We start from the raw sequence: 14424 nt of genomic DNA on the forward strand, positions 1-14424 counted from the left end.
TTGGACTGGGCCAATCACAAGTTGGAGTGTGTGGCAGGAAGACATGCCTTTTTCTTTGGAGAAACTAAGGGTGCTGCTCTCAGAAAAAGGGATGGGGAGGAGTAGCTCCGGCAGACACAAGGCATCATGGCTGCAGAGGATTAAGGGAGGCAGATCGGGGAAGAGGTTTGGGAGGCAGGTGAGAAGGGAGAATCAGCAGTCACTTCACCAAAGGCCAGTCGGGCAGGGCTGGTGACTGAACAAAGACAGAGGTCAAACACGACCATGTCTCAACCCTTGGCCCAAAGGTCTCCACCAGCTCACACAAGGGGATGGGCATGGAGCACACCGCACCCAACCAAGGAAGCTCCACGGAACACACCACACCCAACCTGAGCAGCTCCACGGAAGGAGGCGGGTGGATTTCCAGCCTGGGGAATCTTCAGATCTGTAGTAATCCTCCACAGGAGTGAAGGCTTTTCAATGCCTCATTTTTCAACTTAACTATATAGGAATCTGCATCTTCTTCTATGCTGTTTTCCTCTCTGTCATTTCCTAAGGGTAGTTTATCCTATAAAACTCTTCAAGAAGCATGGATAGTTCCAGGTTCATATTTATCCTGTAGCCTGACCCCTGCTGGGAAACTTTTGGGTACCACATAGCTCTTGGTACATTCGTTTGAGATCCTTGGGCACGTGGTATTGGCAAGAGCTGCACTCCAATGAAGACATCAAAGGGCAGAAGGACAGGGTAGGAGTGGGAGACTCCCGCAGGTGGGGACCCATGCTTTGCTTACTGTCAGTAAAACCTCAGAGCTTGACACTTCCCCTTCTCTTCATGGCCCCCTCAATCTCCCTCCCCCTTTCACACTTGGACCTGAGCTGGAGGATACATCTGGCAGCTGTAGACTATCTTGACTCTGGTTGTACCCGAGGGCCTAGTATTACTAAGTACTCAATAAACATTTGCCAAATGCATTGCTGTCTGGGGACTCAGCAATAAAATGAGACTTTTTCTAAAAATGTCACTCAGCTCTCTAGGAAGATCACTTGCAAACATGTTATAAAATAAAATACACTAAATATTATCATGGATACAATTTTTCGAAATACTCTAATAATTCTTTAATACCATAACTGTAAATATAATTATAAAATAATAGCAATTATTAAATATCATCAAAACTGCCCATTATCCAGATTTTCCACAGAGCTAGCACCTGTTGTTTTCCTATACAAGGTCAGAGGGAAAATGTAGTTTTAAAGGAGTCGTCATTTTAACTTTAGGCATCCTTTAATCCCCTTCATGCTATACATGAACACCATAAATGTACACTCAGACCCTGTTGACACTCCTGGGATCATTTATGAAGTTGGTTAGAGCTGGGATGTACCTCGTCAAATGCTCTCACTGGTTAGCCTAAGACATCCCTCTTTTGTCTACCTAACTGTCAGGCGAGGAGCTGTCTATACCACGGTCTGTCCTCCTGGAACGTCCCTTGACATTTTGTATCCTTGAAGACAGCAAAAGAACAGAGTGGCACAGCACAGCTGGAAATAGTCTTAGCGAAAAGCCACACACTTAACTGCTTGGCCCATGGCATGCAGAAGGGTCATTGCCAAAAGCACAATTATCCAGAAATGTGGAACCAAGACGCTGCAGGAGAAAGAGGGTTGAGAAGAGAAGGAGGATATGGGAGGGGACAGGTGGCTGGCAAGAGCAAGGTCAGTTCTAGTGGATGGGCACAGGCCTTCTAAGCAGCTCAGAGAGCTGCAGCCAGGGCATAGGAAACTCTACGCACCACAGAAGACTGACCTGCAAAGCAGAGGATTCTAAAGAAGTCTTGACTGTTGAGCCTTTACAAGAGTAAAAGAGGTCCATTCTATTTTTAAGCTCACTTTGCAAGGTGAGGGTCAGACCATCTGCCCCAGAAGGAAGCAGAAGAGGAATCTTGTTCCTCCTAGACCACAGTGTGCCATTTTTGGCAGGAACAAGAGTAACAAATTCACCAGTGGAATCTTCTCTTCTTGCACCCTCTAAGGGCCTCAGTGGAGGGGAAAACCCACTCATTTATCCTTTGGCCTTTGATGGAATTACTATCAGAACCTTGAGATGCAAAATGCCTGAGTACAAGAAACACAGGAGACAAATATCCCTATCCAAGACACAGAGAATACATGGTAACAGGGATAGGGCATCCTGAAAAAATTATCCTGCACATGCTTGGGGAAAGAAAGAAGAGCAGTGGATGAGTAAGGAAGACAAGAGCCCAGAGATACCCTCAAAAGATGGACCAGACCCCCTTCCCTGCATCTACACCAGGACGCAGACATAAGCCCCCACATCTCATACCCAGCAGATCCTGAAGGTATGGTTGCAGCTCTCCTGGAGGGCACCCTATTCCTCTGTTTTCCTTCTCCCTGCACCCAGTTCAGGGATCCTGCAGGAGAAGAATCAAAAGCACATTAGGAAACACATCTGCCCAGTATTGATTTTTCCCCCTGAACCAGAAAAAGTAGGGGCTGAGGGACAAGAAGGAAAACCCTGACCAGGGCCAGAAGGACTAGGCTCAAGTCTGCATCAACTCTGATGGGTTGTCCATGTTGGGTTCTCTCTTTTCATTGTCTACACTTGATGTTAACCAAATGGGCAAGAAGCAATTCTCCTCATTTTCTTATTTTGACATAATTTCGGGTTTCAAGGAAAGTTGCAAGAGTTGTACCAACTTCTCATACACCCTTTACTCAGATGCCCCAAGTGTAGACATTTAGCCATTTTCCTTTCAATCAATAGATTAATAAATAGGCAAATACATCCAGATGTTTACATAGATACTAATACAAATGCATACATAAACACATGTATATATGCATACTGTGTGCATGTGCGTTCTTACACATGTATATACTGAAACCTGCTACTGACACCAACTCTGATCCAACACTGTAGAACTCTTTGGTTCCTCTGCTGCTCATATTCATAAACACCACACAGGAGTTGCTTATTTGCTCAGCTCAAGAGTACACACTAAATGTTTTCAGATGTGTTCATCTACTCATCTGCAGAGAGGAACTCTACCACTGGGCATATAAGATGGACCCAGAACTCTTGTTCGTCCAACATTTGTTTGGTAGTTCATTCAAAATACAGTTTAATTCATATGTTTCTACTTGCTTCTCACTTTAATTTTTTCATCTTCCTTCCTGCATGTTTGAGTATGTGAAATCCTAACAGGGTTCCCGAAGCAGCACGGCACACCAACAGTCTACTCAGAGAAGCATCACTCCCCTCCCCTGCCTTCTCTTTCAACCTCACTCCTCCTCCTGTCCACAACTAACAATCTCATTCATTGCTGTTATTTCCTTCTGGTAATTTCCTCTGACTGAGCAAGCACATCCATGAATATTTTTTGACCTTCTTGTCTTCCCTACCCCAAAACCAGCACTCCGTATTATTAAAAATATTTCCCAGAAGTCACCCCACATAAGTCCCGAGACAGGCTCCCTAGTCTTCCCAGAGTTCCCAGAGATCCACTGAGTGCCACTCTGTCACAGTTGGACCACACTCACGCTTGTGGCTATTGAGATTGTTTCCACCATTTAGTCATGACCTAGAATGTAGCCATGGACATCCCTACTTTCACGTTATTGGAATGCCACCCACTTTCAAGTGTTATGGATTAGAAAGTATTAGATCCCGCAACATAACATAGAAAACTCAAAATGAAATACCCAGAAATATGTATAATGGGTAACTGCTTGCGACAAACACCACATGCAGAGTCAAGAAGTCCAGGTTGCTGCCATGGCTCCACAGTCAATTGAGCCCGGCCTCCTGGCATTGTGCGCTTCCGTTCTTCACATGGGATCTCCATCCTTAGTTATGTCCTCATCTAAAGTTGCTGCCAATATCCCCCATCACAAATGTATTCCAAGAAGAGAAGGAAGTAAGGGCTCAAAAGGCTTCCAAATTACAGCTGACAGTTTTTCCCAACCACATTCATTTACATTATCTCTTCAGCCAGAATTTCATCAAGGAAGCTGGGAAGCAAGGGAGGCTGGGAAACAGTTGCACAGCAGGCCACACTACTGCCCAAGGATGAAGGTTCTCTTGCTGAGCAAGAGGGAGAAAGGGTCCTGTCTGGGCAACTAGTAGTGCCCCTGCTGCATACTCCTACAATTAACTTCCCATCCCTTCCTTGATGAATACACAGCCATTAGTCTTATCTTTCTAAGAGTGAGCAGGAAGATGGCTTTGGCCCCCAAAGGATTTCAGAAGGTCATTCTCATAGCATTGAGCCACTTTTTGGTCCCCTTTCTTGGGGACTAGTTGGAGGGTTGGTCCCCGGCTCCATTAGAATGCCTCAGTGAAGGCAGCCATAGGGGCTACCTCTGTGTCATGAGGAAGGACACATGTGCTCATGAGACAAACACAATGATCTCACACTGTGCACAGAGAAGAGGCTGGAGACCAGGTGTGGCTGTCCCTCCCCAGAGGTGAAAGTCATGATGTCTTCAAAGTCACCAAGAGATACAAATGAAAACAAGCTGGGGGTGGTCAAACACAAGCTGGACAGTGTCAGAGATCCCAGGAAAGGCAGGTGAGCATGTGTGCATTCGGGCACAAAGACTACGGAGCAGCAAGGCTCCAGTGGATGAGAGGTGAGACCGAGCCATTGGGCCTGGGATCCTGCAGTGGCACCGCGAAAAGGCTGGGAAGCAGTGGGGTTCACTGGAGAGCTGAAGTCTCACTCCTTCTTCATGTGTGACAGTAATAAGCCCTCACCACATCCTGCCTGGTAGCATGGGATTTGTAGAAAGAACTAGACAAAGCGCAAAAGCTCCAGTCAAGTGGTGATTGTGACCAGCAGTGATTTCCGTCTACAGACTGCCAGCCCAGTCTCTGGCTGACTCTGATGGAAAGGGAAAGGAAGCAGGAGGCTAACCTCCAGGAGGAGCAACCCAGAGAGCAAGGTGGCCACCTCTCACCGAGGAGTGGAGGTGAGGGGAAGTTGGGGTTCCCTCTTGTCAGGTCTGAACAGGGTGGCTCTAAAGGAGTTTCGTTCCCCAAGGGCTGCTGCTTACAGAATCATTTTCATTCTACTTGGGACTCCAGGATGTCGATGCATACTTGAGTACTGTCCCAGAGCACACCAGATACGTGCACATCTCAGCCTCTGGAAGCCACACTGCAGGGAGAAGCGGGGATCGCTGTGCTCTGCATGGCTGAGACGTAGCAAAGTACTCACTTCCTGGGGCTGGATCTGGAAGGCACATTCGTTCTTATTCATCAGACACACAAATGAGACCAAAAGAATGCCACTTACTGAGCATCTATGAGGTCCCTATAAGTGGGCGTTCATGGAAAACTAGAATTAAAGACAAGTCTGTTTTAAGGCACAAAGCATTTTGGAATTCATGTACATAAGAAGTCTGCCAAAGCTTCATAAAAATGTGTGTTATGAAGAAGATTTCAACACACTTCTGCACCAAAATAAACAAATGTGTTAATCCCATTCTCTGCAAATTTTTGAATACTCTCACACCTGACAAGCATGTTCTCATCTGATGCTTACAACCATCCTGTGGGTGTCGGAAGCAGCTATGATAACTTCCATCTTTAAAAAAAAAAAAACAGATTCAGATAAGTGAAGAATCTAGTTCAAGGTCACAGAGCCAGTAAGTAGCAGGGCTGGCTGGAAGCCGAGCTTGGTGCTGTCTGATCCCAACATTGGAGTCTTGAAAAAGTAAGGGCCTTTGGAAAAGGAACTAGATGAGCCTTGGATGGGAGGCAAGCAGGCAAGGCTCCTCTGTGGTGGGGTCCTGCACGGACATGACGGTGCCTAGCATTTGGCAGACATTGCTGTCTGCTTCCCAGCCAAAGTAGAACCCAAGTTTGTTTTCCTGCCCCCTCCCCTTCCACATTAAAGACTGGACTCTACTTTCCATTCTAAATAAGGGATTGGTCAACTGGTCAACCCAGTTAAGTGGCTGTTGCTGTTTTAAAGGGAACATGGCATACAAACACACTTCTGCCAGGCACAACCTGTCAGGCACCGTCTCCAGCGTTGAGCTCTGCAGCCAATCTGGTGTCACAGGAGGCTGTGCATACGCCCTGGAGTCCACATGCTGGTTCAGTGGGCAGGGCGTGGGGTGTCATGCCGGGGCTGCCCCAGTCAGGTCTATGTGGCTTGAGTTCTCCAGGCCCCTCTTGTTCCTCAGGCTGAGAGCCTGGTTGGGTCTCCACTGCTTTCTGGGTCCTCGCCAGCTCTCTCCAGAAAGGCAACGCAGACCTTTGAGTACCTATGGTTTGGGCCTTGGGGATGGAATGAAAGGTAAAGCCATGAACAAGAGGCTTCCTATTCTTGGCATTTCCAATATGACTGGTCCATTGACAAAGGAGGTCTTCTTAGCTCATCTTTTTCAAAGCATAGAATTTGCTAGAAACAAGGGTCTCAGACTTACCACTAACATGCGTACTTAAAGCTCCAGAGAGCCTGCTCCAAGATACTGAACACCAGGGGACGAGTTCTCCATTGACTACCTCCAACATCATGCCCACAGAACTTGACTCACAGAGCTGAGAGCGTCAGCAGATGAAAATACATGTAATTCAGCAAGCGACTGAGGTAGGAAGCTACTGCATATCACGTTCCTCCCGAAGATGTACACAACCCACCAAGCACAGCCATGTCCTGCTAATTCCAGCAGTAAAGAAATGTGCTCGTATTAACTGTTCTTTTTTAAATATTTATTTATTTTTATTGGAAAGGCAGATATACATAGAGGAGGAGAGACAGAGAGGAAGATCTTCCATCCAATGGTTCACTCCCAAGCAGCAGCAACGGCCGGAGCTGAGCCAATCCAATGCCAGCAGCCAGGAGCTCTTCTCTAGCTCTCCCACATGGGTGCAGAGTCCCAAGGCTTTGGGCCGTCCTCGACTGCTTTCCCAGGCCACAAGCAGGGAGCTGGATGGGAAGTGGGGTTGTTGGGATTAGAACTGGTTCCCTTATGGGATCCCAGCACGTGCAAGGCGAGGACTTTCACCACTACACTATCGCGCTGGGCCCTGTATTATTAACTGTTCTTGATCTGAATGCTTCCCGAAGTTTTTGAATTCAAAATATTCTCTTCCTGCCCCCAACAAGTGTAAAATATATGGGAAATGCTGCCCTTATTTGTAAGAGGGAGTCACAATCCCTGACTTCACCTTTAGGAAAAGGCAGCTATGGTGCCCTGTGACATGACGTTTTAATAACCAGTTCCAAGATCTCAGGGTGTATAAACAAAGAGGCTGTTTGGAAGGGGACAGGAAAGCTTACATCAGTTACCTTTCCTCAGAGCCACACCCTCCTACTTCTAAGTTTCCAAGCTGGATTCCCACGGTCTCTCATTCAGCGTGCCAGCCCAATTTCATCACAGAAGGCTGCTCTCCTGCAACCACGCTTCTGTTCTCCCAGGCCCCAGGACATTTTCATCACATTTCTACATTTTAATCCCCGTCTCCCTTCCCACCGTGGCCTTGGCCCCTCCATCTCATCAATGGCCAAGTTTATCAGATTTTATCCATGTTCTGCCCTTTAGCTCTTCCCACCCTGTGCCTTCCCACTATGACTAACCTGCTAGCCTGGCTTTTGGGGCCCTGGGTCCCTCCTTGCCTTGATTTCTCCATTATCCACCCCACCTCTTGCAACTCGAAGGGATTCTCAAGGCCTGGATATGCATCCCTCACACATCTGCTGGAATGCAGACACTGGCTTTGTTCGAATCCTCATCTGATTGATTGTTCCCATCTTGAAAATAAAGCCCCTCAAGCACAGCGAGGCTAAGTGACTTGCCAAAGGTGAAACACAAGGGCACTTCAAAGAGTTCACAGAAAACAGAAAGGCATCTTCGCAGAGTTTAGGGGGAAAAGTGCATAGTACCAAAAAGTTATGCCAGCACGGGCATTGTGCCGAGTGGTTACGGTGCCACTTGGGTATCTGAGTGCCGATTGCAGGCTCCATTCCTCCTTCCTGCTGATACACATGAGCAGGGTGGTGGTTGAAGGCTGGGTTTGGGGGAGATCCAAATGGAGCTCCCAGCTCCTAGCTTCTACTTGGCTTAGCCCCAGCTGCTGCTAGCATCTGAGACAGTGAACCAGTGATCTTTCTCTGCTTTTCAAAGAATTTAAATAAACAAACAAATAAATTTTAAAAGGACTATGCATAGATTTTCAAAATTTCTGTACCACACCCCTCAGGCAGCCTGCTTATACCTACTGTCCCAGCCATGCCAGTCCCAACACTGGGCACAGTTCGCTGCCCCATCCCTACCCACCCCGAGCACTGTGAACCTGGCTCCAAAGCCTCCAGGGGAGCATCAAAAGTGCCAGATGCTGAAAGGACTCTGTACTCTTATGTCTCCATGATTGCCTCCCCCAGTCTTGCTTGCTTGCATGCTCTTTTCTTTTTTAAGGTTGATTTATTTACTTGAAAGTTAGAGATACATAGACAGGTGGATGAAGGGAAACACAGAGAAAGAGATCTTTAATCCCTGGATGGCTGCAATGGCCAGTACTAGGGCAGACTAAGCCAGGAGCTAGGAACTTCTTCCAGGTCTCCCACGTGGTTTAAGGGGCTCAAGCACTTGGTCCATCTTCTGCTGCCTTCCCAAGGACATTAGCAGGGAGTTCGTCTGGAAGTGGAGCAATGAAAGTTTGAGATTCGATGCCCCTGTGGGATGCTGGCGTCTTGAGTGGCGGCTCTACTAGCTACACCACAGCATTAGCCCCCTTGTCAGTTTTCACCCTGCACACCTCACCTCCCTCACCTAGGCCCTGTTCAGCCTTGCACCATCTTCTTCATCCTTCAGAAAGGGCCTGTGTGGTTGTGGGCCACTGACATCATCATCATCATCCTGTCCGTTTTACAGATGAGAAGAACTGACATGTAGCGAGGGACAATGACTTGCCCAAGGTGGATCTGGATGTGAATCCCCAAGCTATCCAACAGGAACATTGGGCACTAAGTCCCAGGACTCAGCTGGATTTGTTTGTGGCCTAAGGACAGCACAATGGGACTCCATACTTGGCATTCAGAAGCAGAGGCAGGGACCCACTTGGAGGAAAAGTCAAGCTGGTAGAGCAGGTGACAGTTGAGCTGGCAGCTTGCCTTTCAGCAAGTGGTACCTTGGGGGAGGGTATGGGAGGAGGAGAGGATAAGATGTGCAATGGCCCGGGGGAAGGGAAAAGTTAAGGACTATTCCAGCACAGCGTAGAGTCAGCTGGGGTTGGGACACGAGTCAAGTACACAAGAGAGTGTGGGACATGACACCTGCAACAGGTCTAGCTAGCACAGGGAGTCCCTTGGGAGGATGGGAGGCCTCACCTATCTGTGATTGGAGACAGGGGGACTTCTGTTGGGGTCAAAGTGAGCACCATGCCCTGCTGTACCCAGCAGCTGCCCACATCTGCTGACACAGGCCCATGCCCTTTCTCACCAAGGAAACAGCTAGAGAATGGGGCAAGTCTCAGGTGGCTTGGTCCTTGTTCTGCTGCCTTCTGGCCCAGGTGAACACAATCCAGAAATTTCTAGTGAGTCACAGACCACAGGCAGAGGCCTAGGCAGTGGCACTGCCAGGCCCAGTGTCTGGGCACTTGGACAAATGAAGACTCAGAAAGGAGGCGGGTACCAAGGCAGAGCTTGCCTGCCCATACCTGGGGACCAAAAGGCTCCCTTCTCCCTTTCTTCTCTGTGACCTCCCCACTGTGCTGAGAGCATGGGAACTTGTCCTGAAGAAGCCAGCCACGCCCAGGCTTAGGAGGACAGACTCTCTTTCAATTATCTGGGTCCAGATTGCCCCCTTCATGCATGAACTGTGGAAAATCCTTAATCCCTTAATGGGCTCCCAGAGCAGCCACCCAGCTCGTTTCCAGTCTAACTCCCAGCACGCACTTGGCGTGGCCTCCCAGGGCCTTTCTCTCTCTCTCTCACTGTGTCATCAGCCCAGGGCAGAACGTCAGGGTCAGGGGGTGAGGGGAAACAGTGAGTCTACAGCTCAGTTTGGCACCTCTGCCTGTGCAACACTCTCCGTGTACCAGCAAAGCAGGACAGAGCTTGCCCCACACTGCGGCCTCTGGGCTTGGGAAGTCCTGAATCAGTGGGACCATGATCCCCTCTGCCCACACTGACTGCTTGGCCACCAGGTAAAGACTTCTCATACATGCTTCCCACGTGTTGAGAGCGCTGGTGTTTGTCCAGGACCTCTCCACTCACTGTCTCTGTGTTGTACTCAATACATATGACATGAGTCTTTGTCCCCACGCGACAGCATCTGCCTTGGTGCCACCTGCTGCGGCCCCAGTGTAGCACAGTCATCACCACTCCCAGGATCCAGGACACTTTCATCACCTGTATCCTTGTCCCAAAGTCTCAGGCAACTGCTAAGCTACTCTCTGCTTATTGGTATTTCACACAGAATCACAGACTATGTTATATTCTGTGTCTGCCTTCTTTCTGTTGGTGATGTTAAAGATGTGTTTATTTACTTGAAAAGCAAAGTTACACAGAGAAAGAGAAAAGGAGACAGAGAGAGCTTCCCTTTGCTGCCTCACTCCGCGCATGGCCACAACAGCTAGTGCTGGACCAGGCTCAAACCAGGAGCCTGGAATTCCATGTGGGTGAAGGAGCCCAAGCACTTGGACCATCTTCCACCACTTTCCCAAGTGCATCAGCAGAGTTGGATTGGCATCGGAGCAGCCAGGACTTGAACCTGTGTCTGTATGGGATGTCAGTGTTACAGGCAGTGATTTTAACTTTTATGCCACAACACCAACCTCTGGCTTCTTCCATTTAGAATGTTTTAAAGTTCCTCTATGCTATTCCTTTTGTGAGTAAATAATTCCCATTTAAATAGTAATCCCCATTCATATAAGCATCTCAAGTGTCGGTTTGTCCACTCTTTCATAATGGGCAATTGGAGTTGTTTCTATTTGTGCCTACAGTGAACAGGGCTGCTGTGAAGATATATGTGAAAGCTTTGCTTGCATGTCTATTTTATTTCTTTTATTTAAAAGTTGATTTACTTGAGCCCAGCACGGTAGCCTAGTGGCTAAATTCCTTGTCTTGCACATGCTGGGATCCCATATGGGCGCTGGTTTGTGTCCCCACTGCTCCGCTTCCCATCCAGCTCCCTGCTGGTGGCCTGGGAAAGCAGTCAAGGATGGCCCAAAGCCTTAGGATCCTATGCCTACATAGGAGACCCAGAAAATCTGGCTTCTGGCTTTAGATCGGTTCAGCTCCAGCTGTTGCGGCCACTTGGGGAAAGAATCAGCAGACAGAAGATCTTCCTCTCCGTCTCTCCTCCTCTCTGTATATCTGACTTTCCAATAACAATAAATAAATCTTTAAAAATTGGTTTACTTAAAAGACAGAATGACAGAAAGGGGGCAGGGAGAAAAAGAGAAAGACAGAGGAAACCATGTGCTGGCTGGCTCACCCCCAGCAATAGCCGCAAAAACTGCATCTGGCCAGGCTGAAGCCAGGAGCCTGGAATGCCATGCAGGTATCCCATATGGATACAGGCCCCCAAGCACTTAGGCCGTCTCCCACCGGTTTCCCAGGTACGTTAACCGGGAGCTAAACCGGAAGTGGAATGATCAGGGGTGGGGCTTAAACCAGTACTGAACTAACAGATGCCAGCTTCGCAGGGACTAACTTTAATGCATCAAACCATGTCATGCCCACACATGGTTTCTTTGGGGTATATATCCAGGGGTGTGATGAGCAGGTCACCTGGTAAGTCTATGTTCCACTTATCAAGAACTGCCAGATCAAATGCTCCAAAATGCATTTATCTTTATCATAAGACATTTAGAAAAAACGTGTACATGTAGGGAAAAGTTCAAACCAAACACCTTCCCAGCAACTGGAAGATAAACATTGTCAATTTTTGCTGGATGTTTTCCACTGGGTTTTGTAGCATGTCTAGCTCTCCACATAATAGCACAGTTTTCCTTTTCCTATGTAGGCACAAATGAGATTGTAGAGATGCCACAAACACTACACCTAATTGCCACCTCCTCAGGGACAGGCAGATTTAACACTGTACTTGGACCCTCCTTGTTTCCTCCCCTGTTTCATTTCCTATCCAAGCATCTCTCCTCATCTATCTTTTTGCATAAACCCTGCCAAGGAGGGGCTTGTGCTTGTTTGGTTCTTGCCTTGCACACAGCAGGGATGCAGTAAGGATCTGTTGAGTGAATTCACACTTGTGCATGTATGCACAATTAAAATGCAGCCAATTTAAACGTTAGGCTCTATTTGCAAGTGCAGCTGCAGTGTTGTGCATTGGTCCCTGTTGATGATCAATTACAATCTCTACAGCCTTCGCTGTCCTTCAAAATGCCCAGCCTGCTCAAGCCCAGGCACCCACCGCCCTGGAGGAGCAGAACGGGCTAAGCTTTGTCTTGCCAAAAGAGGCCTCTTCTCCTTTTTCATCGCAGGCTCTGGAAGGGAGAGCCCATTTGGTCCTAATTTCAGAACGGGTTTCTTCCGAACTGCAGCCCAAGTCAGGTTTCCCCAAAGGGAGCCCATGTCTCTGCCTCTACCTTCCTGTCCACGTCAGAGCAATTCTCCCAGCCACCTCGTCACAAGCCTGCTGCACGGCTGCTATTAGTTACAGATGATGGCAATTAGAGGCCGAAGCTCCCTGGCTCCTGGTAGAATATTGAGACTGAGCTCCAGCTATTTTAAGATTTTAAGCAGATTTATACTTTGTGCTTCAAAGAAGGCCAGCCAGCAAGGAAAATATGGTAACTGTTGCTTTAAATTATAGCTATCATTACTTCAAAAGGATATTCAATCAGAAACCACTGAAGACTAAAACTATTTACATCTCCTGACACTTAAAAGCAAGCGAGCAGTTTTAGCCTGTCAGCCTTGGACATGTCGGCTACAAAGAGAAGGTACCTCACTGGCCCACGAGGGGAAACGGTTCCAAGGAAGAGAGCAGGTACCTTGGGAGCACACTGGCTCAGAGCTCATTTCCCATCTCCCGTGGCATAGGTGGGGTGGAAGGATTCGGAGAATGTGGCTCAGCCCAGATCCACAGGCAGCAGATCTTCAACCCCTAGGCAAAGCTGCTCCGACCAGCTATGGCTGGAGGACCGCCCTCTCCTCTCTGGCTTTTGGCCTTTGGGGTCCTGCCCCTGGGAGATGCTGTCTTGCCCCATTAGCACAGGTCATAGCATGGAACTATCCCCCGGCTGCTTCCCGACTGTGCTGCATGCACTGGCCAGGAGGGCTGGTTTATGTGTTGATCAGAATCAGAGTCAGCAGCCCCCTGGTTAACACAGAGCATGGAAACTTCCTGGGGATGACAGACAGTTCAGGCCATGGACTACTCCAGCTATGTGACCTGAGACAGCCACTTCACCTCTCTGGGACTCGGTTTCCTTCGAATCCTCATTTCCTAGGCTTGTTGAGACACTTACACGAGATGGTGTGTGGCAGGTATGTCATTAATTAGGGTAGCGCCCCATGCCCATGCCGGAAATACTGCCTCCTACAATTGCAACAGTGTAACAAATGTCTCCCTCACTTAGCCATTCTAGCTGGGTGTTCCTTATTAGAAGGCAGTTTTTCTCCCTGGGACAGGCTCAGGGTCTCTAAATCCTGGGATTGATCCCCTCCCAGCCAGGCCTCCAGAAGATCTGTTTCAGCCTCAGAAAAAAGAGGCAACCTCCCAGGTCCCCGGACACAGAGGTGGCAATGGATTTCACAGATCGCCATGTGTGCTGCCCCAGAGAGACCTGCCTTGGCCTTGCAGTGTAGAGTAGATGCTCCTCCCACAGGCCACCCTAAGTCAATCTCACCACCTCCCCCAAATGGAAGAACTGTGGATAGAGCTCAGCCTTTGGTTTATAACCACATTCTAGAACATTTGACCACTTGGCACACAAGAGGGATACGGCTCTGCCCTGAGGAGCTACCTTGCTCTCTCAAGCAAACCATTTGCCCCTTGAAAGCAGATACAACATCTGATAATTCCTCTGGATTTTTCTGCAACCCACCAAGCAATGATGTAAGGGACCCAGCACCAACTTCAGTGTCAAGCAGATCTCCTGTGCGCCCCTGGTTCAAGCACCAATGTGGTGCTGCCTTAGGCAGGGGCCTTAAAGTTACAGAGATGGTTTCCTCCTCTCTGCTTCCTGGAGTTGCTCTGAAGATCAAGCGAGGGAAACATCAATAAACCACCTAACACATGAAAAGGGCTGCTGCAATCACTATGGCGAGTACTGACGTTCAAGCCTGCAGACAAACAGTTTTAGGTGCAAAATGGATTCTGCTGTTTTCCAGGAGTGTTGGGTGTCCAGGAAGGTTGGAATACCAAACCCCAATGCAGAAAAGCAGCCTTCAGGCCCTGCCAGCTGGATGCCTTGGATAGTTTCTCAGTACTAAGTGCC

Source organism: Ochotona princeps, chromosome 16, assembly GCF_030435755.1.
Source record: "Ochotona princeps isolate mOchPri1 chromosome 16, mOchPri1.hap1, whole genome shotgun sequence".
Classification (NCBI taxonomy): domain Eukaryota; kingdom Metazoa; phylum Chordata; class Mammalia; order Lagomorpha; family Ochotonidae; genus Ochotona; species Ochotona princeps.